This window comes from Mustela nigripes, chromosome 10 (genome assembly GCF_022355385.1).
Source record: "Mustela nigripes isolate SB6536 chromosome 10, MUSNIG.SB6536, whole genome shotgun sequence".
In the NCBI taxonomy this organism is placed as follows: domain Eukaryota; kingdom Metazoa; phylum Chordata; class Mammalia; order Carnivora; family Mustelidae; genus Mustela; species Mustela nigripes.
In genome coordinates this window covers 31,932,434-31,959,814 of record NC_081566.1, presented here as the reverse complement: position 1 = coordinate 31,959,814, position 27,381 = coordinate 31,932,434, and the positions used below count along the sequence as shown (strand labels likewise).

General features: G+C 44.6%; 1 protein-coding gene and 1 long non-coding RNA gene across 3 annotated transcripts in view; one reads left to right on the top strand and one right to left on the bottom strand.

The window, feature by feature from the left end:
• HHAT (hedgehog acyltransferase) overlaps nucleotides 1-27,381 on the top strand; it is a 360,097-nt gene that overhangs the window by 2,418 nt on the left and 330,298 nt on the right. Inside the window, exon 1 of one of the 2 annotated variants that reach the window (XM_059412955.1) lies at nucleotides 16,758-16,851. The exons of the other annotated variant lie outside the window; for it this stretch is intronic. The gene's annotated coding sequence lies outside the window, so the exon portion shown is untranslated. Of the gene's footprint in view, nucleotides 1-16,757; nucleotides 16,852-27,381 lie in introns of those variants that run through there. 2 annotated transcript variants of the gene reach the window in all.
• LOC132025541 (uncharacterized) lies at nucleotides 14,898-18,789 on the bottom strand. The gene is made up of 3 exons (XR_009406625.1): nucleotides 17,635-18,789; nucleotides 15,739-15,895; nucleotides 14,898-15,086 (listed from the first exon to the last, which is right to left on the bottom strand). It is a non-coding gene; the product is annotated as an uncharacterized LOC132025541 (long non-coding RNA).

The following is a 27,381-nucleotide window of genomic DNA, read 5'->3' as shown; positions in this document are numbered from 1 at the left end:
TTATCCATGAGGGTAAACCAAGGTTGATCCCTTCTCAGCGTTTTGGCTAAGATCAAGTGTTAGAGGTTGTTTGAAACAGTCTTTGGAATCAGACATACTTACTTTTGATTGTTGACTCTGCCACTTGGTGAATTTTGGCAGATGATTTAGCATCCCTGAAACTCAGTTTCTTCATCTATAAACTGGGGACATAATGTAATGCCCCTACCTTATTGGGGATTCCTAGGATTAGATGGCACAAGGTACGTGTGCAGCTAGGACGGTCCTGGGCACATAATATGCTCTCAGTAAGTAGTAGTATTATTTTGGATGTTGTGATTCTTTGGTCCGACTTAACCGAATTGGGAGATCTCTTTCCTTCATGACTGTTCTTTATCTGAATAGGAAAAGGCTTTCTCATCTACGGATCCAGGACAGTCTGGATACCCTCGCTGCTTGTCTTGTTTTCTCATAGGCAGAATATAAGAGAGGGGAAGACCTTGAGAGAGTTTTCTCTTTTTGCATTGTGCTTTGGCATCAAGCGGAGGAGAATCCATCCCTTAAAAAGGCAAGCAGGAACATTCTGACCTTGCTGAGTGTGCCTGCAGGCGTGAGACAGGGAGAGCGCAGACATTTCTCAGTCACAGTGCATAACTGTCCCTGGATGTGTTACAGCTAGTTTAGTGCCTTCTCCCTTCCTAGAGAAAAGCTGTTTTCAAGCCAGTCGCTTGCAGTGCATCAAGTGGTGAAATTCAGATAACAAATTGTGCATTTGCTGGGCTTCATGCTTATTACACCTCCAGTTCTGGAAAGCATTGCACTTCGCTCCTTAATAATCCCTCTCCCGAGATCAATTACCAGGATTTATCTGGTTCCTCGAGCATAAAAGTGTTTTATTGTTTTTACTTTTGCTGAAAGTGAAGTGTGAGGGGTAGGCCAGGTTTTAAAGGACTCTCCCAGGCAAGAGTCTGAAGCTGGGATCGCTCGCCCTGCTTTCCTGTCTACCAAGTCCCCATGAACAGGAAGGTGAGGAACATTTGGAAGTGTGTCCCCTGAGGAATGACCAGGTCCAGATGTCCTCATTTCTGGTTATTTGCACATAGAACATAGGTCTGCAGGTGCGTGGGAAGGTGGGTGCTGGAGGGGGAGAGGCTGGAAAGCAGAGCTGAGTTACTGATTCAGACCAAATCATTTTTCCTCTAAAGTTTCGCTGTAATCCAAACCAGTTGAGCATTTGAGAAGAAGTAGGTACCATGAAAAGGGGTAATGGAATTAGCTTTCATGTTTTTCCAGGACTCTAAACCGTATTTCCTGTCACAACTGTACATTATTAATACAAGGCATCTGTTAGCACAGAACTGCCTGAAAATGTGCACCCAAAACTTTACATCTGGTTTCGATAATTTATTTCTGACATTTGTAGTTGGGAGGGGGGCTTTGAGATGGGAAAAAAGGAGGAATTGGACCAAGATGTTGCCTTTAACCCATCAGAAGCTCCTAGATGTAGCCAAAAGCCAGAGTTCTTAACGTAGTTTTTGCATTAGGTAATATAATTATATTAATTTAGCAGCAAATAGCATGACTCCAGGCCTGGTGGGTGTGGGTCCATGCTCGCTTTTATCCTGCCTTCTCTGGCTGCAGCAATTAGCTTCCTCTCGCGAAGGGGATTAGCAGGACCACCCCCCAACGGCGGGGATTGGGAGGGGGGGCTCGCTCAAAGCTGTCAGGTGTCATTGGGTCTCCTCCCCCGCCCCGCCCCTGCAATTAAGTACCTCTTCTGCTTTGCCCAGAGACAAAGCCGCTGTTCCCGAGGTGTCCGACCTCCCGCCCCCGTGGCGAGCCCAGGCTTGGGTTCCTCCGGCAGGAATCGCCCCAGGCGCTGGGAGCCCGAGCCGGCCGGGTCTCAGACCCGCCCCAGACTTTCCACGATCAGATTTCAGCTCCTCTAACAAGGGGGAAAGAAAGAAAGAGCGCGACTTCCGCGAGCCGGAGCCGCGTGGGGCCCGGGGGAAAGGCCGGCCTGGCCCGCGGGGAGGGGACGCCTAGAGGCCCCGGGCCTGCAGACTGGGCCGGGCGCAGGTGTCACCCGCGCGGCCCCCGACTCTCGGCGCCAGGTCCTCCAGGTCTGCCGCGGTCTCCCTAGAAATGCCGTCGCTTCTGCCGGGAGCCAGAGTCGGAGATGCTCTTCAAGCGATGCCCGTGTCCCATACCTCCCGTCCCCAGAACTGGGGCAGCGCCAGCAAGGTCTTCAACACAACACTCACAAACCCAGGCGTCGGGGGCTTGCTCGGAGCTCGGGGGACTGGTTTTTTGTTTTGTTTTGTTTTAAGCAACAGACATATTTTTCTGGACTCCCACTCGGCGGCACAGGTTTTTCTGTTTGCTGAGTTACTGGAATCTCAAAGATCATCGGGTCCAACAGGCTTCTTATTTCCCAGATGGGGGAACTGAGAACCAGAGAGGTTTTGTCAGGGTCAAAGCTCAAGTTTGTGGTGTGGCTAGGCCTACAGGGACCAGGTCTGTAGAGCTCCAGCGCAGTGCTTTCTCCAGCTGTACTCTGAAAAAAAAATCAGCCTGGCTCAGGGGGGTTTGGGGGGGAGACATCCAGGCCTGGCCTGGATGGCCGGGAGTGAGGCTTAGTCCAGGGTTCAGATTTTCCTGGAGCCCGTCCACCAGCGGTCAGGCCACATGTGAGCAATAAAGGATTGAGTGTTGTATACTTTAGGCTGGTTCCCCTCTTCTTGGCCCCCTTTCCCAGCCTTAACTTCCTTTTGGAGTCCCTACTGACTTCTGGGTGTCCACCATGGGCCCTTTTGGAAAAATTTCAGCTCCATCTCAGAATAAAAGGACTGAAAACGGGGGGAAAGAAGCCAGGAGGAAAGCCACAAATACGCATCTGGCCGCGGCAGACGGAGCAGCTCCAAGAGTCTGCAGAGATGCACTGGCCGGCTGTTGGCAGCTGCTGAGCTGCCAGAGGCTTGGGTGCCGTTCCGGGTCCTGTTTCTGAGAAATGAGAAAAGGCGAGAGAAAAGGCACATCTTCCCTACCAAGCTTTTCCTCTTGCGACCCACCCAAGTGTTTCAAGTTTCAAGATCATGAGAAAGGGTGAGAGCAATGAGAGTCCAGAGACTCGGGCAGGAATCCTAGCTCCCCAACCCATTAGTCAGGGCTGCGAGTGAGACTCTCGGTCTCCCTGAGCCTCCGTGGCTTACTTCTTACATTGGGTAACATTAGGGCCAGACCCAGGGCCATGTTGTGACTTGTCATGAATCCTAGATACTTGTGCCTTTGTGGCCAAGGGGCCCCTTCTTCAAAAAAATAAGAAATTAAAAATACATTTTTTATGACTGCATTATTCATCTCTTAAGAGGAATATACAAGATGGTATGTATTAAAACATTTTTAATCTAAAATTTCATTTTTTTCTTCTGCTTCTACAAAGAAGGCTTTTAAAAAAATATTTGATAGACAGAGATCACAAGTAGGCAAAGAGGCAGGCAGAGACAGAGGAGGAAGCAGGCTCCCCACCAAGCAGAGAGCCCGATGTGGGGCCTGACCCCAGGACCCTGGGATCATGACCTGAGCTGAAGGCAGAGGCTTCAACCCACTAAGCCAACCAGGCGCCCCTACAAAGAACACATTTTTATGGGCTCTGAGAAGTACTGCGGGCTCCCTGCATGGACAACCCTAATGGATAAGTAGGCCCTGTTTGTATCCCAAGCTCTGGATGTGTTTTTGGGGTACCCCAGACTAAGACATAGGGGCATGCCTATGATGTTTGAGGAACTTCAGCAAAGAGACTATTGAGAGGAGACGGTAATGGGTGAGGGTGGGGGTGGGGAGAACGGGCGAGCTCAGCACCCGCCCCTCCCATCCACTGCTCTGTGGGCTTTGAAGTGCTAGATGTTTCTGCAGGATCTGTCAGGCAGTGCTTCATCTGCATTAGGTGTGCTAGACAGCAGCCCCCCCCCCCCCCCCCCGCCATTTACATTCCCTCTACTTATATCCAAACACGCAGAATGAGGCCCTCCTACCCCTGGAGCCCCATCTTTTCAGTCCCTCCTCACAGATGGGCATCTGATCTACCAGATGCCTGTTCCTCCTGCCAGGGGAAATCCCAGGCTCTGGGCCTCCTCAGCCAGACTCCCTCACTGCCCCAACTTCTTGAGGCCCATATCTTATCTGGAGTATTTGGCCGTGCCCTCCTCACACGCATTCAAGCACCCCACCCCTGCCCAGCAGGCCCTGTCAGGGATACCCTTCCACGTAAAGGGCCCCAGGAAGAGAGTGGACATGAAAGAAAAAGCAGCTCTTACAGCTTTTCTCCTATCTGAAGTCACAGGACTGGATCATGCAGTCCTTGGGGGCTCATAGCTCTTAGAATTCTCTTCAAGCTACCAGGCAACTGGCAGGGACTAAAGAGCTTATGTTTCTAAAGTGGGAGTGGCCGGTGTTTATCAAAGACTGATGTGTGGGCTCCTACAGGGGCCTCTCAGACGGTGGCTGAGGCTTGTCCTGAGCTCTGTGGAAGCAGGAAGTTCCCGGCTGGGCTGGGGCTTGCTGGCTTTGCTGGAGCGCTGGCAGGATCTGAGGAAAGCATTCCTCACAAATGTCTCCTTCAGAAGCTGCTGGATTCCTTAACAGCTAATTAGTGAGAAGTCGCTACTGTAATGGGGGTTGACCTAGGCCTTGCCCCCACCTTCTCACAGGGGTCAAGGCCCCCCAGGGAGGCCAGCAGTGCCTCACCATGGCCATATTTCCTTCCCACGTCAGCTGTTTCTTCAGGAATCATCTCTCCAGCTTAAGCCTTTTCTCAGAAACAAGCTTTTTCCCTGACAAGTTTGCAGCTCAAAAGGAACCGGCTCCTCTTAACTGTTGAAATCGGGCGCATCTGGAAGCAGTAAACTTTTCAACAGGCTGAGAGGGAGAAAAGACATATTGTAGGGGATGGATTCACCTCTGGGACTAATTATTCTTTATATTTCACCCGTCACATTTACAATCTTCGTCAGAGCAAAGAGACAATAAATGATCTCATTAAAACCCAGAAAGATGCTTCTCCCCATCAAGAAGACCCCCCTTTCAGCACCAGGTTCTCTGACAGGGGCCGTGTCAGTAAGGCTGGTGCTGGGGCCCAGGGAACCTGGGGCGGGAGGGGCAGAGGCTCTGCCAAATGCTTTTCCTTGTTTGAATACAATATCTATTTTTTCCATCACTGGAAATACCCTGTGAGTCTGAAATCAAAGTCTCCTCTGACCGCGTTTTCCCCAGAGGCACACACTCATTGAGGAGACAGTAATCAGGAGGATATGTTGGGTTGTGGAGTTTAAAAATTACCTTGTGGGATTTCTGAACCAGCTCTTCTCTTCCTCCCCTATTAAAAACTCATCCTGGGATGCCTGCATGGCTCAGTCGTTAAGTGTCTGCCTTCGGTTCAGGTCACGGTCCTGGGGTCCTGGGATGGAGCTCCGCATTGGACTCCCTGCTCTGTGGGAAGCCTGCTTCTCCCTCTCCCACGCTCCCTGCTTGTGTTCCCCCTCTCTCTTTCAAATAAATAAATAAAAATCTTTGGGGGAAATTAAAAAAAAAAAAAAGCATCCTTGTAAAAAGATTCTGGAGAAGATATCAAGTCAGATTCTTCTAGGATGAATTTTCTGAGATGACCCCCAAAAGGCCATCTCTGTAATATGGGGATCTGAGCAGAGAATGAGGGGATGTTTTTACCCCCTTTTCCAAACACATAAAGGGGTAACCCACATAAGGCCACAGCATTCTGTTGCCCTCCCAATCCATACTGCCTCATTCTCCACCGGGCGCAGTGACCTTAGGGCAACTTAGAAGGGACTCCCAAGTCCTACCCCACTCGCCCGCCAGTCTTGGGGATAGGTGTCAGAAGAGAAATTCTGTCTCCAGGCAGTCCTGTCAGTTGTTGGCCTGAGGGGGCCCTGCAGGGTGGTAACTCCTTCTGCCAGAGGGGCTGGTGTCTTCCAGGTCCCTGCTCCCCTTAGTCCCTCCCTATAATCATCCCAGGCATTTTAGCAAGATCTCTGGATCATCTGTATGAGCACTCAAGCCTGAGCAGTCATACCCTAGACCAGTGGCTCCCGTATTTTCACTTGGCTCAGAATCACCTGAAGGGCTCATTAAAACCCTGAATGCAGGACTTCACCCTCAGAGTGTCTGATTCAGAAGGTTGGGGTGGCTGAGAACTTGCATTTCTAGTAAGTGCCCAGGTGGTGCCATTGCTGCTGGTCCAGGGACCACACCAAGCTGATTCCTAAGTTGAATGGCACAACACTTAAGGAAATCCTGTTTAAATATAGAGATTACTGGGCTCTACTGGAAGAAATTCAGATTCGAAGATGTTATAATCTTGTTCTCAGAACAAGGTACATTTGTTTAGCACTTTACAGTCCGCAAAGCACTTTGACAACCCATATTCCATTTACACTTTTTGTGAATGAGAAATTCCTTACAAAAGATGAGGCAGCTCATTGGGCACCTGGTTGGCTCAGGGGGCTAAAGCCTCTGCCTTTGGCTCAGGTCATGATCCCAGAGTCCTGGGGATCAAGCCCCACACCGGGCTCTCTGCTCGGCAGGGAGCCTGCTTCCTCCTCTCTCTCTCTGCCTACTTGTGATCTCTCTCTGTCAAATAAATAAAATCTTAAAAAAAAAAAAAAGACGAGGCAGCTCAGGCTCTGGGAAGTTACCTAATGTTTCTTAGGCAGTAAGGAAGCCGAGATTTGAACCCAGACATTCTGAAACCACAACCTATACTTTCCCACCTCGTTGCGACCTGTGTTACAAAATCATTTTAAAGACTCTTGGGTCCATTTTAAGTATTTTTAGTTTCATGATCGTCTTTGGATCACTGTTCATAGGGTTTCCCAGAGGCAGTTTTACGGTTCTGTGGAGCCTAGTTAATGAACAGATAAAACTATTCTGTGCTGAACAACATGCATTTCCATTCTAGCACTTCTAAGTGTCTACAATAGTTAGAAGCAAGCTAAAGACATGGAGCTTGTCTTCTCTGATCTTGCCTACCCTTTCAATTACCTTCCTAAGCAGATTTAAAGAAAAAAAAGTAAAAAGACCTAACCCTTTCTTCAAAGGTCAAAATGATCAGATTTTGATTGAGCTGTGTCTGAATCAATGAGTTCACTGTGTCTGCATACCCCCAGTCCCCACCTCGGCCAAAATGCTCAGCAGAACTTTTTCAAAGAAAAGACATCTGCTTGCATTGTATTAGTTGCTGATGACCAAAAACAAACAAACAAACAAACAAACAAACAAAAACCCCAAAACCAAACACACAAAACTGTATGCCTCGGGCCATATCTATGAAAAAAAAAAAAAAATCTTCCCCTGAATTGGTCCTCAGATCCTTTTAAAAGTACAAGTTGAGACAAAGCTTCCAAGCTGGCTGGCACCAAGAACAATGCCCCATGGCTGTGGGCGTGGGGGTGGGTGCGGTTTGTCATCCGGCAGCCTCTGAACAGGAAACAAAAAAAAAGGCTGGTTTTGAAATAAATGCTCCTGTTGCCTGAAAGAGAGCAGTGCCTAGGTCAGGTCTCTTTGAAGAGAAAAAGGCATGAAAACCCACTTTCCTGCCCTTTGGTGTCTGGGGAGCAGAGCCAAAATTCTCCCATTGACTGAGCACTCTCTCCCAGAGGTGTTTCTAGAAGCACCAAGATCAAATTACTAAGCCATTTTCTGCCTCACAATTACTTAGTTGGGTTTTTAACTTGTAAAACTTTCTTCTTTCAAAGTCTAGTGCTACATCTATTTTTCCCTTTCCCCCTTCTCTGACAGGGGAGGGACTCGTGTCATTAGCCATCACAGAAAGTGAGCCTAGGGTTCCTGTGCTTTAGATCACATGTCATAACCAGGAAATATTTTTAGAAATTTAAAAAAAAAAAAAAGTCTTCTGGGCGAATGATGTCGATCTTATGCTGTTTGGGGAAAGTGGCTCATCAGAGTAAATGCCTCTTTCTCTGATGCCTTACGTACCCTCCCTGCCGCAGATGAGCGGGTTATTAAGGTAATGTTACTCTTTATTGCTGAAAAGCAGTGTAAATAGACACCCAGACTACAGAGATTACCTGCTTTCAAACTGCAGAAATGAGATGCTTTCTCTTACAATTTCCTTTCCACCAAATAGCATACCCTATTTACTGGGGGGCATAGTCCCCTTCTTATAATGACCACACCCATTTGCTCAGATGGAAAAGGCTGGCAAAGTAACTGTAGCTATTATGTGGGCAAATCTGAGTTTCTTCCTTCCCTTGTGTGCTCTGCTGTGTGCTCACTGCCCCTTCTTCATTCGGGCACATCCAGAAGGTATTGCGTCTTCTCTCCTAAGCCCTCTCTGACAAGGGTCAGGGAGCTCTCAGTCCTGGACACCTCTTGACTGATGCGAGAGGCAGAGCATCATCCCTGGTCATTGTGACTAGGGGAGGAAAAACAGCCATCTGCCCTTGCAGAGCTGCTGGCTGATGGAGAAGGCACAGCCCTTACAATGAGGAAACTTACATGTATACACACATGCACACACACGTATACACATACATACGTACAAACATGCACATACTTATATTTTCACTAAATATTGTGTTTATTGATGTATAAAAATGATATGTGTATTTAGAACTTGTATAGACGAGTGGCATCGAGTGGCATCTGGGGAGTTCAGTTGGTCAAGCCTTGGACTTTTGCTTTGGCTCAGGTCATGATCTTAGGGTTGGGAGATCCTGCCCGGCTTCACACTCCACACTGGGTGTGGAGCCCACTTAAGATTCTCTCTCCTCTTCCCTTTGCCCCCTCCTTCTCTCATGCGTGTGTACTCACTCTCTCTCTAAAAAGAAAGAAAGAAGGGAAGGAAGGAAGGAAAAAGGAAAGAAAAGTGGCATCTATGAAGAACACTGAGACTTGGAAACAAGGGCATAATTAGTATTAGTTAACGTAAACTATGGAGTTAGTGATGGGAGAGGAGGTCTTCAAGAGGGAGGGTGCAGACAGGCGATACCCCAAGGGCTTAATATTAGTCTAGGAAAGAATGGCAGAACTCCACCTACTCCTTCCCCACAGAGATTCCTTCATAACCAAAACACAATAGCTTTACCCAGCCCACTCTAGCAGGATAAACAAGTTTGGTGTAACTTCCACATCTATTTTCTATTGTACATTCCATTTATCGAATAAAATAGCAATTCAACATGTTTGCAAATCATGGCGCTCTAGATGCCAGCGCTGGCAGAGATTCATGTGTTTACTGTACGGCTCGCCCAGTAAGGCTCTGCGACTCTGCAGAGAATCGATGTGGAATTCCAAACAGCTGCAAGTAGTAAGTTGAAAGCAATTTTGGCTAATCTTCTGGGGGGCTATGTGGCACGGTGGAAGCTAGTTCCAGATAGTGAAAGGTACTTGCTTTTATACTCATAACTTGGAGCAGCTTCTGGATATTTGCTTTTCGGACTGATAAGAAACAAGAGCCAAACTGTGACACGATTTTGCACATTTACATTTAGTATCGTCTAAACATGAACCTGAATTTGTTTTACATCGGAAAACCCCTTCCTTTCAACATTTCTTGGGCCTGGCTCCCAGCCTCTGGGAAAATGCAGAAAAGCAAAGACGTAGGCTTATGGAGGATAATGGGAAAGCTGACACGACCTCCTCATGCTTCTCCGAAGGACTCAGAAATTCTTCAGAGGATGTGTTGTTTAGCTAGGCTGAAAGCAAAATTAACCTGCAAGCATTCAATCAGAGGAAAGTTGCTCTTGGTTTCTCAGTAAAGCACATTTTCAAAGATGTAGATGCAGAATTTGGTGGTGGTCTACCAAGAAGTCCACCTCATCTGTGAACTGTTCTGCCCAATGGGGATACTCCAAAATCAGGACTTCTTAGGCCTGAAGCTGGGCACTACATTTTGCATAATCCCCAGCCCTGTCCCATCCTGTACTGGCTACAGCCCATGGAAGCTCAGCTTCGGGTTTGCATTTTTTCCCCATGAAGACAGGGATTTAAAGACCCTCTACTAATGCCTTTTGCTGGTGGCTGGAGCACTATGAGCACAGCCTTGAAATTGGCTGTAAAACAGAAAAAATAGGAGCATATGAGTAGCGAGGCTGTCTGCTTGGTCCCTTCTGCCCTGGTCTTTGGCATCGAGGTAGGCCTAGCCTGTGTTCCAGCCGCCTAGCTGGTTGCTGCCAGTTCAGTTTCTCAGGACTTGGGCCTCATCCCAGTCTCACGCCTCACATGGAGCTGGCTGGTTCCTGTTAGCATTTCAGTGTACCCCTCACAGTGAGCATTTGCTGCTGCCAAGAACTCATGAAACTGGATTCCCATTTGGCCCCTTCTGATCAGACCCTGCTGGATCACTTTGCCGGCTTGGAAACAGACCGTGGTTGTGCCACGTCTCTTGGACTGGTGTATCACCACACAGGGAAGGCTGCGTCTGGTCCATAGATTCTGATTCGGTGACCTGCTGCACCCCCCGGAGCGTGATGCAACTATCTTTAATCTGGAATTCTAGGTAATGCTAATTCCCTTTACAGAATAGTTCCATATAGCTCTGACCTGTTCTAAACAAAATAAAGACATCTTATCAAGCAAGGAGACTTTCAGAGAACTTTATCTACCTTTCAAAGTCTTCCAAGTTCTCCGAGAATATTCTAGAAGATCACATGGTTTTATTTGCTCCGAACCTTAGCTCAAGCCAGAGGTGATTTGACAGATTTATGACCAGGCCATTTTCAAATTTGATCTGGCTAGCTTTGACTGGCCCTCCAAAGAATGTTCTGCCTTGGAGCAGGTCCATCTGATCCAACATAGTTACACAAATGGGTAAAGTTCTTGCAAACAGTCCATCAACTCACCATAGAGAAAAACAACCCACCAAATCTTTAGTTGTGGTTCAGGGTACTGCTATATTCAAAGCTATTTTCATTGAGACCTTCTGCCTGAAAGAAAATACTTGTTAAATCTGTGTGTTATGAAGTCTTAGGCTAGTGACATTCAAAACTGTGAACATTCAGTTTTTATTTATTAATGGAGTTTTAATCTTTTCAAACTCCCCTTTTCTAAGTTGATAATAATCTCTGTTAATCAAAATGCATGCAGAAACACAATTTATGAGGTGGTCATTATTCTTTCTTGCGATAGAAAATTAGCCAACAACTGTTTAACAGAACCACACAACCAGCAATAACTTTGAAATATAGTTAATAACAAACGTATGCATGATTTTCCACTATCTTGCTTATTTCCAATGATAAGAATCACTGTAATTGTCTGACATTAAGATTTGTGTTTGTTCCTTGCTGGCATGTGCAAAAGAAATAAAACAGTATTCCCCGCACTTAATATTTTAATTGCTTTGATCTTTTCAATATATTTTGGAAATAAATCACTTACTTTGGTCTCATCTACTAATAAAAAGTTATTATCACCTCACCTCCTCTTTTGGCAAATAAATATGGAATCCATTGAAAATCTACTATGTACAAGTCACCAGGCTTAGTTAAGAGAACCCTAAAGCAGAGCTGTTCAAGACTTTTCTATTAAGCTATGAAGATCTTTTCATTAAGTTACAAAATCTTTCTTATTTTGAAAATAGATGAAGTAGTGACTGCTGTTGGTTGAGTTGGTGGGAGAAGGCCCAGAATCTGCCATGGGCTATTCCCCTAATGTCCAAACACTCAGGCTACTATGGAGCACAGTTTGAAAACTACAGCCTGAGAGGCAAGGTGTAATTTCAACCCTGAGGGGGGCCACCTTAATAGCAGTAACCCACATTTTATTGATTCTTCTTGTCACATGCATAGTAAAGACCTCCTATTTCAATGAAGTCCCATTCAGACTCCACGGAGATGGATCACATGACTGTATGAATGGGGACAGTGTTATTGCAGTTAACACAAAGATTCCCCCAGGTTCATCCCCTTTCCTCTGGGTCCAGCTCTAGCCAAGGTCCTCTTCCATATGGGGGCATAAGAGTGCTACTCTTGCTTCAAGTTCTCACAGAGAGTCCTTTTGGAAGACCAGTCCTCTAGCTCTGTCTCAGAACCTTTTCTGTAGAGCTCAGACCAGGCTAAGGTGCCGGATAGGGAAAAAAATTCTATGCTGGGCTTTGATTTCAACCCCACAGTCACCATGAAACGTCCTCCTTTCTCTTTCAGCCCCATCCAACAAACCTGCAAATCGACTGTTCCTGTCCACTCACTAGTTTGGGTATATTCTTTGACACGGGTGAACCTCAATTTGGACTCAAGGCGGAATTCATCGGATTATGTAATTTCTAAGCAAGTCCCATAGCTGCTATCCTGCTTTTTATTCGAAGGACACCATGGACTTGCTCAAGCAACAGCTCTGAGCCGAGCCCTAGGGGAGCCATGTGCTCTGTCAAAGAGATAGTTTCAGCAAATGCATCAATCCTTTGGCGCTTGGAATGAATGTGCTACCCAAAGGGCAGCTACTGTCTTGATCATACTTCCTGGAAAACTACGAAGAAAAACAAACAAACTAGCCAACCACAAAAGCTATGTCCTGGCTCTTCTAGCAATTCTGACTCGTTTTGAGTGGTTGTTTTTTATTATCCCTTTCTTTGGGGAACAAATTAAGGTTGTGTATTTATTTCTGCAACACTAAGAAATACAAAGAGAAAGCCTCCCAAAAGGATGATCCTGTTTCCCATTCCAGATATTTGCCAACAACCACATGAAAAGGAAAAATAAACTTGAAGGCATTGTGCAATAGATTTGCCCTTTAATATTGTTTATAATTCCATTTCTATTTTAAATTCACATGAGGTATGACCCTCCCCAAAGCCATTACCCAGCCCAACCCCCCACCTCCACAAAAAAATGAGCCATCATTGTTTATCTAGTATAGGTACCTAGCCATCATTGTTTACCTAGTGTTTCTGTTTTGTACAAGTTCCCATTCTAGGTTTCTCGAAGTGGCACATATCTGATTTTCCTTGAGGTCTATGTGATTTGGTCCAAATCTAAGGGATTTTCTATGGTGACTTGTGTTTGTCCAATGCCATGATCATCCCTGTCTCTCTGAGACTGTGTGTGATACAAATTGAACTGAGATGTTGTCACATATACTAGACTGTCAGGGACAGAAACTCTGCCTATGCCTCCTTGCCTGGTCTAGCCTAGCCCTGGTCTTCATGCCCATACCCAGGACAGATACATAGACTAATTTCAGTAAGTCAGAGTCTCCTGCTTAGCACCTCCTCCTAAGGTCTGGAGGCTGGCTTGTGTGAGTGGATTAGAAGGAACAAACTAGGGGCACCTGGGTGGCTCAACTGGTTGAGCCTCTGCCTTCGGCTCAGGTCATGATCCCAGGGTCCTGGGATCGAGTCCTGCATCAGGCTCTCTGCTCCATGGGGAGCCTGGTTCCTCCTTCTCTCTCTCTGCCTGCCTCTCTGCCTACTTGTGATCTTTGTCTGTTAATGAACTAACTAAATAAATAAAAGGGGGGGGGGAGAAGGAACAAACCTGGGCTATCAATACCACAGGTCTTTGAGCCTTTCCTGTGCTACCTAGTTGCAGACCACTGCTCTATTCTTCCTGGTGGGTGGTCCCTGGGATTTCCAGGGGATTGACCATAGACCAGATGGTAATGGAAACCACTTAGCCCACATGTTTCCTCAGGAGATACTGCCCCCATCAGCATGCACCAGTCAATCCCAGAGCTTAGGGGAAAGATCTCCTTGGGATAAAAGGACTTTCTAAAGAAAGTGGCAAGAGAACCTTGGAACCCTGAAGGCAGCAAACCCTACTGTACTGGAAGACTTCAGTGTCCGTTTCCTAGGGTGGGAGGAAATTTTGAATGACCCTGAACATTCTCTTTAGTTGTATGACTCTTTGGTTTTCAGTGACCACATCAACCTTGGGAGCAAACCTCAAAGAGTTGGAAGAGAAATTCAACTGATCCCAAGTGAGAGAATCAGAGACACGACAGGGAGAGACACCAAGGACCTCGCTGTATGTCTATGTCTCTGTGGAATGTGAGGCTGTTTTTCTAGGATCATTGGGCAGCTCCTCTCCTTCCTAAGCTCTCTGGGTCACCACAGGCTGTTGTCTCTCTCTACCATTTCTGTGCTCATAGTTGCCCTGAGCCATGTTCTCAAAGGATCAAAGTTCCTTCCCTTCCTCATTCTGCTCATTGAATTAGAAGACCTACTATGCTGTTTCCCCAGGCACCTAACTGCTAAGACTGACTTTTATGTTTCTGGACCTTATATGTATCTGTACACAAGGGCTGAGGCATCTCTGTGTCTATCTTGGTCCATCTCAGTCAGCTCAGGTTGCTTTAACTAAATACCACAGACTGGGTGGCTTAAATAACTATTCCTCACAGTTCTGGAGGTTGGTTAAGTCAAAAACCAGAGTGCTAGCATACTTGGGTTCTGGTGAGAGCTCCTTTTCTGGCATGCATACAGCTGCCTTCTTGTTGTGTCCTCACAGGACTCTGTTTTCTTCCTCTTCTCAGAAAGACACTACCCTCATCGTGGGCCCTATATGTGTGACCTCATCTAAACCCAAAAAACCTTCCCAAGGCCCTAATGCCCAACACCATCGCTTTGGGGGTTAGGGTTTCTAGGGCTGGTTTCAGTTAGTGGCTCCTTAGTGTCCAACATTTTCAGATTCTTCCAAAGCACCATTCTTAAGTAATCTTTCTTTGGCCAATAGCCTCTTCTGCCAGTGGCCTCCCATAGGTGTTATTGTGCTAAAAGAACTCATTTCCAATGTGAGGAAGAGATGAGAAAAGGCAATGAAGTTTCCTTCATCCATCTCAGATGGTCTGAGAAATACACATAGGTTACTTTGCTACAGCTATTGTAATAAATTACCCCAAACTTGGTGGCTTAAAACAATAGAAATTCATTCTCTCATAAATCTAGAGGCCAGAAGTCCAAAAACAGGGTGTTAGCAAAGCTGATTCTTCCAGGAAGCTCTTTTCCATGCCTTTCTCCTAGCTTCTGGTGGCTGCTCATAATCCTTGGCATTCTTTGGTTTGTAGACACATCACTCTGATCTCTGCATTTGTCTTCATCGCACTTTCTTCTCTGTATGTCTTCTCCCCTAAAATGTCTATAAAGACACTTGTCGTTAGATTCAGGGAACACCTTGATTAAAGATGATCTCCTCTCAAGATCCTTGACTTAATTACATCTGCAAAGATCCTTTTTCCAAATAAGGTCACGTTCACAGGTCCTAGGCAGATGTATCTTTCAGGGAGGAGGGAGATTACCATTTAACCAATGTAATAACACGTAAAGGAAAATCAAGTGAATCCATATAAGAAAGGCAACTCACACCTCTATAACACCCGGGGAACAGAGAATATAGACAAGTTGAGAACTGGGAGACAAGATAGTGGCTTATAGTCTAACTTCTGTGATCTCGGGCACGATCCTCCCTTTTGTAGGCCTGATTTCTACAACTCTAAAATGAGAAGATGGATTAAATGAGCTCTTCTGGTGCTGTTGTTCTATGATTCCATGTGAATAGTCTCTTTTCTAATTAGCTCTCATCTGTGCTTGTGCACACACACGCATGCAGGCACGCAAAGCATATGCCGCCCTCTTGCAGATCAAGCCAGACAACTCCCAGACCTATCGGTGATTTCCACACTGACTAGAATTTGTACTTTCTCAAGGGGGAAGTCTGGAAGCTAGCTTCCATTGTGTCATGTTTGACTTGGCTAGAGAAATAAATTTGGCAGTGCTAAAAAATGCCACACCTTTGTATTCTGAGTTTTTTCCACAATCTTCTTGGTATTCCGGATCTTGAAACACTTTTCTTACTTTCCATTGGAGTGTTTCGGTCATCGTTCCTCAGCATCCCACTGCTCTTCCTGCCTCAGGAGGGGACCACATCTCAGACAGTCTGTCCCGGTCCTGGCAAATTATTTAAAAAGTGGGTGAGAGTTAAAGAGGAGAGGCTTGGAAATTCCACGGCATTGTCTCTTCACAGAACTCCTGATGGCATAATGACCAAGTACTGGAAATCACATTGCAACTTTACTCCAGGAAATATGTGCATCTAATTTTGGTGGATTAACTGTATCTTATGATCCCATACTTCTACACGGGAGGGCCAGGCAAAGGAAGGGTACAGTTGTGGAATCACAGAATAACAGAGCTAGAGAAACTGTATGCAGTCTTTATTATGTGTATGAGCTTTGTGAAAATATAAGTTATGTGAGAGTGTGAGGTCGTTAGTCTTGTTCACAGCTGTATCCTCAGCGCTAGTTGGGCTGTGGCATGTAGTAGGCACTCATTAAATTTCTGATCACAAATGGAAATGAAAGTGCAAATCAGATTCTTAGAAGAGGGCAGGTCTCGTGCACATTCTCACCCCCGGTTCGTTTTCAGTAGGCTGAAATGTTAGTAGGCTAGCACTTTCTCTGCCCAACAACTGATGATCTAAAAATGACTGAAGGTATTAAGGGAGTTCTGCTCCTTATTAACTCCCAGTTCCTTGTATGAATCCCCATGAATAACTCACGACGTCACTGTCTTGTAAATTTAGGTATTGGTATATTGGTTTTTCTTACACTTCTGTCTTTGCCTCTCCGTTCTGCGCACTGAGCACCCCTTAACACACACACACAACACCCCACACGCCGCACACCACACATCTGCTCCACCAGAGTGGCTGGCGGGGGAGGGTCTGGTCTCCCGCCACCAGCCGGGCACCTACACTAAACAAACAAGGTCTTGTGAGGCCACCTAGTGGACCCTCTTCGTCACTGCAGTCCCTCGTAGCTTCTGGAAGAGCTGAGGGAAACTGCAGGCCGCCGCCGCTCGGAAGACCGCCCCTTCCTCAAGAAGCCTGCGACCCGCGGTGGAAGGTGAGCCGGGCGAGAACCGAGGGTGAGCGCGAGGGCGGGCCCGGCCCTGTCGCGGCCCCACTTCCGCTGGGCCGGGTGGCCGAAGGCTGCGGGCGTGAGGCCGGGCGGCCCGGCTGCAGACGAAGGAAGTGATGTCATGGCCGCCTCCTCAGAGCCGCCTTGGACCGGAGGGGTGGGGGTGGGGAGAGTGGACGAGCGCCAGGGCCAGACGCGCTGCCCTTGTCTCCCGAGGGAAGCCTGCCTTTGAGAGCCTTGTTTACCAGAGGCCCCTCGCCTCCGTTTTGAACCCTCCACTGGAGTCCTGGGCAGAATTGTCCCCTGGGGGGAGAAACTCCCGGTGGAGGACACAGAAGAGGAGCGGCAGAATGGTGACGGGAGACGGCGGCCCGCGGAAGCCGGCCGCCCCTGGGCAGCGCGGTGGGCGGGAGGAGGGGGTGGGACCGCAGCGTCCCACGAGGCTCGCGGGGGGAGGCTCCCTGGAACCTCCCCGCAGGTCCCCGGTGCTCAGAGGTCTCTGGGTCCGGGACCCCAGGGAGGAGGGGGCCCTGGGAGACAGGAGTAAAGGATCCGCCCTGACCGGACACCATTACCAACACCTCCCTCCAGTTTTATACACCGGCTTGCGGGGGCTGAAATGGCAGTGCCGTTGCGTGACATCGCCTTTCCTTCGCTAATTTTATGTGTTCACCTACAAAAAAAAAAAAAAAAAAAAAAAGAAAGAAAGAAAAGAAAGAAAAATGCAACGTGCACCAATTGGAAATGATCTTTAGCCCTGGTTCCTACCTTTACCCAGAACAGCTCTGTGTAAGCTTTTCTCCCGTGCCTGCAAATTCTGCTTATAAAGCCTTAGGTTTCCGGGCGTCCGGGGGGCTCAGTGGGTTAAGCCTCTGCCTTCTGCTCAGGTCATGATCCCAGGTTCCTGGGATCGAGCCCCGCATCGAGCTCTCTGCTCAGCAGGGAGCCTGCTTCCTCCTCTCTCTCTGCCTGCCTCTCTGCCTGCTTGTCATCTCTCAAATAAATAAATGTCAAATAAATAAAATTAAAAAAAAAAAAAAAAGCCTTAGGTTTCTCCCCTTAAACAGAACTTGTCCTCAAGCCCGTGGTCCGTGCTCGTCCGCACCCACTCCGGTTGCCAGATGCGGGACTCCGGCGGAGGCCTGGGATCGTGACTTGAATCCAAGGCTGACGCTTAACGGGCTGAGCCGTGCAGACATTCCAATCTCAGCCACTTCTGGTTTTGGTTTTGTTTTGTTTTGTTTTTTGATCCATATACAACACTAGCTGTGGGGGTTAATAATTCAAAAATAAGCTTTGTTTTCTGGTTCTCTGGGCAGGTCTTGTTTTCTACGTAGTTGTATATTGCTTAGTCCTTTATATTATGGTAAGAATAACATCACATAATAAAAATAGGTGATTTTAAAAATTATTTTTAAAATTTTTACTTAAATTCCAGTTCGTGAACACAGTGTGATATTACTTACAGCTGTACCATTTAGTGACTCAACACTTAACTATAACACCCGCTGCTTGTCACAAGAACTGCCCTCAATAATCCCCAACACCTATTTCACCACGCCCTCTGCCCACCTTCCTTCTGGTAGCTATGAATCTGTTCTCTATGGTTAAGAGTCCATTTCTTTATGTTGTTTTGTTTTTAAAGATTTTTATTTATTTATTTGATAGAGAGAGACACAGCGAGAGAGGAACACAGGCAGGAGGAGTGGGAGAGGGAGAGGCAGGCTTCCTGCCCAGCAGGAAGCCAGATGCGGGGCTCCAACGCAGGACCCTGGATCATGACCTGAACCAAAGGCAGACGCCTAATGACTGAGCCACCCAAGCACCATACAAGTCCATTTTGTAGGGCATCTGGGTGGCAGTCAGTTAAGTGTCTGCCTTGGCTCAGGTCATGATCCTGGGGTTCTGGAATTGAGCCCTGCTTCTCCCTCTGCCCGTTCCCCTGCTTATTTTTTCTCTCTCTGTCAAATGAATAAATGAAATCTTTAAAATAAATAAATAAGAGCCTGTTTCTTGGTTTGCCTCACTCTTTTTTCCCTATGATTATTTGTTTTGTTTCTTAAGTTCCACATATGAGTGAAATCAAATGGTATTTTACTCTGATGGACTTATTTTGCTTAGCATAGTACTCTTGTTCAATCTATGTTGTTACAAATGGCAAGATATCATTCTTTTTTATGGCTAAGTAATATTCCATCACACACACACACACACACACACATATTTATTTATATATACCAAATCTTTATTCATTCATCAGTCGATGGACATTTGGGCTGTTTCCATAATTTGGCTATGGTAAATAATGCTGCTATAAACATGGAGGTACATGTATCCTTTTGAATTAGTAGTTCTGTATTCTTTTTTTTTTTTTTAAGATTTTTTATTTATTTATTTGACAGAGAGAGATGACAAGCAGGCAGAGAGGCAGGTAGAGAGAGAGGGGAGGAAGCAGGCCCCCTGCCGAGCCGAGAGCCTGATGCAGGGCTTGATCCCAGGACCCCGGGATCATGACCTGAACCGAAGGCAGAGGCTTAACCCACTGAGCCACCCAGGCGCCCCAGAAGTTCTGTATTCTTTGGGTAAATACGTAGTAGTGCAATTGCTGGGTAGAAGTGTAGTTCTATTTTTAACTTTCTGAGGAGTTTCTATACTGTTTTCCAATTCTGTTTTAGAACATGGTCTCTTTTGGGTAGCTATTCAGGAATTTCCTTCTCTTGATTCCCTTATTTCTTTCAGTCTCTGCAGCTGCAGAGGACATGTGTCTGGAGGGTGGAACTTATGCATCATTCTGGTTTGGGGAGGAAGGAGGTGTCCAGCCCATCTTGACTCTCTGTCCACACCAGCTTCCGTTGAGGGGTTATTCTTCCTCCACGTCCCATTGTCCTGATGTGCCAAGTGTCCACCATTACACCCCCTTGCCTTTATTCTCATGGTCCAGACTCCATTTCTTTCAGTTTGCTTTGGCTAACACTTTCTGCCAAACCACGAAGGCTCAGCGCCTCTTATCCATCCTTCTTGGTGGCCACAGTAAATTTCTGGCCTTTTCCCATTTTGCCATGATACCTATGGCTCTGCACAGCCACCCTAGACTGTGGCTGCTCTGCTCTTCCAACACCCTTCTGGATGTGGCAATTCTCTGGGAGCCATTGTCTTCCCTGGGACATTCTGAGAGGAGAGACATGTGTGCCCTCTGCTATGACATCCCTGGTGATGTGCAAATTTCAATGACTGTGACTACAATAGAAAACAGAGTTCACATCATGGCAAAGGACTTGCACACAGCACAAGTGAAACAATGGCTTCATGAAACAAAACTTAGCATGAATCCTTGCAGTGTACTTTGGTATTTTCTATTCCATTCCCTTTCATCTCTTTTAATGCCAGTGTTAACCCGGTCAATAAATCAATTTTATGATCCAAGAGTAAGTCTCAACCCGCAATTTGAAAAACACCATCCTCATAGTGGGTTTCTATTGTTCACTTCCCCTGGGGGATTTGGCTCATGGGGTGGGTGTTGGGCCCCAAACCAAAAATCAGGAAACTATTCCACACACATTTTTGCTCTTTCTCAAAATGCACAGCTTTCAGAATAAAAGAAAGTCCTGTCTTTCAAGATGTTGTCTCTACTATGAGTTTAAAATAAATCCATTCAGACATTCAACAGACTTTTTATTCTCTGCGTTATCTACTCAGTCTGAGAACAATGTGTACAGAATATGACAGAGTGGTAGAGGAAATAATGAGTATAAAGAAGCACTAGGAAATAAAACCTCACTGAATATTTCCAAACATTCTGTGTTCTATTGGTAATATTAATAATAATAACTAATAATGATTCAGTGCATATTATGGGTCAGGCACTATGCTTAGTATTTCACATTAATTATTTCAGTTAATCATTATAGCTTATCTATGATCTGGTACCATTATTATCCCCATTTTATAAAAAGGAAACAAAAATGAATCTGAATTTGACTCTGCTCCTTCCCTGCACACTTGAAAACTGTTTCTCATGTTCATTTCTTTCTTTGTGTTTACTCCTCTATAAAATGAGGGAGGAGGACTAGATTGTATCTTTCAGCTCCAAAAGGGCTCAACCACCTGGTCAAAAGCATGGCTGCTTTTTACTCCTTTTGAAAAGTAATGGTCTTATGTGCTTTTGACTTGCACATGATCCCTTCTGCTGCTTAGTCACTCCCCATCCAGGGCCCCCTAAACCCTAAAACTCAAGGTTATCCACAACATTTTCCCAAACTAAAAGGGACTGGGAGTCCTTCCTAGTTCTTAGCAGCCTGCAGGTCCTTTATAGAAATGACTATAGTAATTTCTCTTTATTTTTTCTTTCTCTCTTTTTTTTTTTTTTTAAAGATTTTATTTATTTATTTGACAAAGAGAGATCACAAGTAGGCAGGAGGCAGGCAGAGAGAGGGGAGAGGAAGCAGGCTCCCCGCTGAGCAGAGAGCCTGATGCCGGGCTCAATCCCAGGACCCTGGGATCATGACCTGAGCCGAAGGCAGAGGCTTTAACCCACTGAGCTACCCAGGGGTCCCTCTCTTTATTTTTTCTAAAACACACATCTGTAAAAGGAAGAAAAAGCGTAATGCAAGCAAAAGACAATTGCAAACTAATATTTTTCTTAATTTGGTTAGTGTGTTCAGCAAATACATTTGTTGAATATTTATTGAATACATGGACACTATTCTTTTTCTTTTTCTTTTTTTTTTTAAAGATGTATGTATTTATTTTAGAGAGAGCGAGAGAACAAGGGGAGGGAAGCAGACCCCCACTGAGTGAGGAGTTCAGTATGGGGCTCCATCTCGGGACCATGAAATCATGACCTGAGCCAAAACCAAGAGTCAGATATTTAACCAACTGAGCCACCCAGGCTCCCCTGTAGGCACTATTCCACATACTAGTAGTGGTGAATAAGACAGATCAAACTCTTGCCCTTCTGGGCGCCTGGGTGGCTGAGTTGGTTAAGCATCCAACTCTTGATTTTGGCTCAGGTCATGATCTCAGGGTTGTGAGATCAAGCCCTTCATTGGGCTCCTCACTGGGCATGGAGCCTAATTAAGATTTTCCCTCTCTCTCTGCCCCTCCCCCTTTGAAACCCTGTGCCCAAAACAAAAACTCTGCCCTTCTGGAGTTTATATTCCAGAGGGGGCTGGCTTCAGGGGAGGGCCGACTCTGATGGGCACTTTTCAACCTTCTTTTAAAAATCACACCTCCCAGTAAGAAGTGCTTTTTGCACAGCAATGAAGTACGTGCTTTCTCCCCCTGCCTTGCCCTACACAACAGAATCATAAGTATTGTAGAACAGCACTTACTCTTCTTACATATAAAAAGCTAAAAATATAAATTATTGTTATCAATACTTGAATGCAACATAGAAAAAAATTCCCAAATAAGTAATGCAAATCAAGAGTTAGGCAAGATTTTATTTAATGCAATGGCGTCCAGAACACACAAGGACAAATACTTTGTGCATAAACTCATGAGCCTCTTTCTGTCATTTTAGTCATTTTTAAAGGTTGAAAATCCTTGATCTTACAAATAGTTTATTGCCAGTTGTAATAATAGCAATGCATTCTTGTTACCTAACAATGGAAATTCTTCTTTAATCTTACTCTAAAATAACGATGCATTTAATGTCTTGTGATTATCCTTTAGTGCAAATGAAGAACTCAGCAGCAATAATTCATTTGTCTTTTTAGGGCTCCAAGTTTGGGTGAATTATTGATTCAGTGTTTCAAAAAGAAAATGATTCTTTCACTGGAAAAATTTTTCATAATTTTATAATTTCTCTTCTGGAAAATAATGATTGCAAATTTACAACTGAGGAGCCAAATATAACAATATCCTTAACTTTATTTCAGTCCCTGTCCTTACTAGTAATGTCTTCTTCAATGTGTCGCAACACTACTGGGAACAAATAGGAGCTAGGGTGATTACTTTTAAGTCTTTCTTGCTGTAACAAAATGTCTTTTGGAATCCTGGATGTTTGACTTGCTTAATTACATTGTTTTCTCTCTGTAGTTATAAATATAAGTTCATTAAAAATACAGTATCATCAGTCAAATATACCAATTTAAAATCCCAAACATCATCTTCGAAAATGAGATTGTTTGCCAAATGAGATTGCTTTTCAACGAGAAAAATGTTATTGTTATTTCTGAGTTTATTCACTCTGCTTAATATTTCCCTTTAGGTACCCTTAGGACAATCAGTGGGATTCAGTATGCTTCAGCATGACTGTCTGGTTTGCACCAAATGGAACAAAACACATCGATATTCTGTTCAATGAGTTTTCTTTAATGAATTTAACAAATTTCACCATGTTTTTTTTTCTAACACTTTCATGAAATTCAGCAGAATTATTTCTAGAGATGCTAAGTTGAATTCCTATTGATGCTGATTTCTAAGCACAAGTGTTTTTAGTAGCTTCTAACAGTATTTTAATAGCTTTGTTATGCTTTCTAGCCATATCTGCTGGCTCTGTCACTCGTCATTCCTTGATATCTATGAGGCATTTTTCCAGTTTTGTAAATATAGCTGATCCAGTGTGTGTGAGGTTAAATTTAAACACACACACACACACGCCCCTTGTCATCTTGCAAAAACTAGAAAAATTGAATAACTCATAGAATCCATCCATACTCTTTCTGGGATGGATCACAAGTTCGATACTGGATTTTAACCACATGGGAAGCACAGCGTTAGAAGTTTCTGCAGTAGCACAGATTTAACTAGAAATAGTATTCTACCAAAGAGTTGTATATTTTACTCGTTAGTTTAGCATTAAAAATCATAGATATAATGGGTGCCTGGGTGGCTCAGTGGGTTAAAGCCTCTGCCTTCGGCTCAGGTCATGATCCCAGGGTCCTGGGATCCAGGCCCGCATCGGGCTCTCTGCTCAGCAGGGAGCCTGCTTCCTTCTCTTTTTCTGCCTGCCTCTCTGCCTACTTGTGATCTCTGTCTGTCAAATAAATAAATAAAAATCTTAAAAAAAATCATAGATATCAAATCTAGTCATTTTAGATGAGTAATTTTTCAACATCTGGATGAGTAGTATGAGTAGTATGCAACTAAATCTCATTATCAGTCTGTAGAGCTACTGAGAAATTGTGCCAGTAATTTTTTGTCCAAAATGTTTGAGGGGTTTGTTGACAAGTCCATTGTGCTGTGTTTCTGACTGATTTTAAAGGTGTCATTACAAAATAACTGACAAAAATGACAAATATTGGTATTTGTCACTTTTGTTAGATTTTACACAATGAAAACATTTTATTTTTTATTATCATTATTTTTTAAAGTAGGCTCTATGTTCAGTGTGGAGCCCAAGGTGAGGCTGCTTCTTAAAACTAAAAACACTGAGATCAAAACCTGATCTGAGATCAAGGGTCAGACCCCTAATTGACACCATGCAGATGCCCTTGAAAAAAAATATTTCAAATGTTCTTCTTTATAAAGTCTTGCATCTTCTTTTTAGCATGCTCCTCCAGTGAAGCTGAAGCTTACTATTTTCTCACCATTGTTGCTATTTGTGGTTCTACATATCTGGAGGTTGAACTTAGGCATCCCTCTAATTTTCACTTCATCATCCTTTTCTAACAGTAAGAAGTCCCCTGAAAGGAGAATTCATGCTAATTTCATGAAATGTACATTTGATACAAACCTGAAACATATCTTACTTGTTAATATCTTTTCAGAAGAAAATGCTTTATAATGAAGTGATTGATATTAATGTAAAATAGAAACTCTGTTAATTGTCCTGTAACGGTAATAGTCAACTTCACATCATATACCAGAAAATTAAATGAGAGTTAGTTAGAAGATAGAATTTTATCGTATTAGTCAGCTAATATTTGTCATAGCCTTCCATTATCTTTCTCAGTTTTCCTCCCTAATTGGATGCAGTATTTCTGACAAAGTTCACAATTCTTTTTTAAAATGAGTTTTACTATTTTTTTTCCCTAGAGTTTTATTTATTTATTTGACAGAGACAGACACAGCAAGAGCGGGAACACAAGCAGGGGGAGTGGGACAGGGAGAAGCAGGCTTCTTGTAGAGCAGGGAGCCTGATGTGGGGCATCATCCCAGAACCCTGGGACCATGACTTGAGCCAAAGGCTTAGCTTTGCTTAGCTAGACTGAGCCACCCAGTTGCCTCAAAGTTCACAATTCTTAATAAAAATCCAGTGATATGTTTTCCTATTTTCTTAAAAAAATTTTCTTTTAAAGATTTTATTTATTTACTTGAGAGAGATCACAAGTACGCAGAGAGGCGGGGGGAGGGGGATGCAGGCTCCCCACCGAGCAGAGAGCCCGATGCAGACCTCGATCCCAGGACCCCGGGACCATGACCTGACCCGAAGGCAGAGGCCCTGACCACTGAGCCACCCAGGTGCCCCTTCTTTTTTTTTTTTAATTTAAATAAAATATTTATTTATTTGAGAGGGGAGAGAGGGAGTGCCCAAGTGCGGGGAGGGGCAGCAGGAGAGGGAGCCGGGAGCTCCCACTGAGCAGGGGACCTGACATGGGGCTTGATTCCAGGATCCTGGATCATGACCTGAGCTGAAGGCAGACGGTTAACTGACTTGAGCTAAACAGGCACCCCCTCTCCTATTTTCTGTTCTGTTCTATCATATTCTATGCTCTATTCTGCTCTACTCTGTTACATTTTGTTTAAAAAAATTAAGTTGGTGTAACCCATTAGCTTTAGTTTACAATAAATTATGTGTTGCAAGTAGTCTGAATAATGCTAACTTAGATAATAAATATGTTTAAAAAAAACCAAGAGATGTTCAGAGAGTTGTAGAGTTATAGAAAAATATAAAAAGAATAATGCAATGGAATGGAAAGTGTCTGGGCAGGGGTTAATTTTCCCAAGGTGATCAGGGAAGTCTTCTTGGAGAAGGTGATGTTGAACCGTGTCTGCCTTGTTTAGCCTACTGATATGACTGCATTCTTGAGTATATATGGGTAGTTTGAACTATATGCTTTCAAAAGTGCTTATTATTTGCTAGTTGTTTTGTATGTACTTGGTAAATCCTCAGCTAGGCTGAAAATTCCTGCAAGACAATTCTTTTTTTTTTTTTTCCCCATTAAAAAAAAAAAATCTCTCCTAATATTTGGTTTTGTGCTAGGGATCAAGTAGGTGTTGGACATATAAATGCAAGTTCAGTGTTGACTACTGAGGATCACCGTGAACCAGTGCCAACATCCATGTAGGTGGAACAGATGAGAGCCTGTGTCCAGTGGTAAGGGTTAGGAAGGCCCTTAATGCTTCTGAAGAGCTCTATGTAATTGCCTGTGCCTGAAACTTCATGATTAGAAATTCTGTCCTTTATCTTGAAGACTTCGTCAATTAAGTCTTAACAGCTATTTGTGTCTCTGTTCAATGGTTATTATTGCTATAGCTAAGTCATCATTGAATGTATAAAGAAGAGTTGGTCTGGTTAATCCTTCCTAAGCATCAGCTCTGCAGTGGGGATTGTGGCTGCCAGGTGCTCAGGGCTGTCTGTCTAGACAGAAAGCCCTGTTGAGATGCTCGGGCCCCTTAAACTTAAAGGACCAGAGAGAAAACATGCCCAGTGCAGGTACCTGATTGATAATTTGGGGTTACAATAATGTCATAAAGAGTGACTGACCATTACTTACCCACCTTTACATACTACTTTTGATATATTTGTTCTTAAAGAAATACAATACCAAGGCACAAATTAGTTTTCTTTTTTTTTTTTTTTTTTTTTTTTTTTTTTTAAATTTTATTTATTTATCAGAGAGAGAGAGGGAGAGAGAGCGAGCACAGGCAGACAGAATGGCAGGCAGAGGCAGAGGGAGAAGCAGGCTCCCTGCTGAGCAAGAAGCCCGATGTGGGACTCGATCCCAGGACGCTGGGATCATGACCTGAGCCGAAGGCAGCTGCTTAACCAACTGAGCCACCCAGGCGTCCCTATTTTTCTTTTTTAAACCTCAATTATCAGTGATTTTGGTCAATGTACTTTAGCCACGGTTTGCTTCTTAGCTCCTGGAGGATACTCTCTGGCTTCAGAGAAGGCTTCCAAGGGAAGGCAGCTCTGACTTGCTTGTCCCAGGGCTAACTGCTCCAGGTTCAAATCAGGACACCCCCGAACCCTGATACTTCTTTTCTAAGACAGGTACAGATCTTTGAAAGCCAGACATTTCTGCCTGTGTAAAGCACTGAAGGACGGGGAGAATCCTCCCCTCTTTTCTCCATTCTTCTAAATAACCCCAACTTTTCTCCTGGTGTTTCAACTCAAACAATACCCCACTCTAAACCTTGGCCTTTGAAAGATGTGTAGGATTTTCAACAAATGGTGTTGAGAAAAGGAATAAATTTGGGCCCTTACCTTATGTCATATACAAAGATTAACTCAAAATTGATCTTACAACTAAACTTAAGGACTAAAACTATAAAAATCTTAGGAGCAAGCATAAGAGAAAACTTTATCACACTAGATTTGGCAATGATTTCTTGGATATGACACCA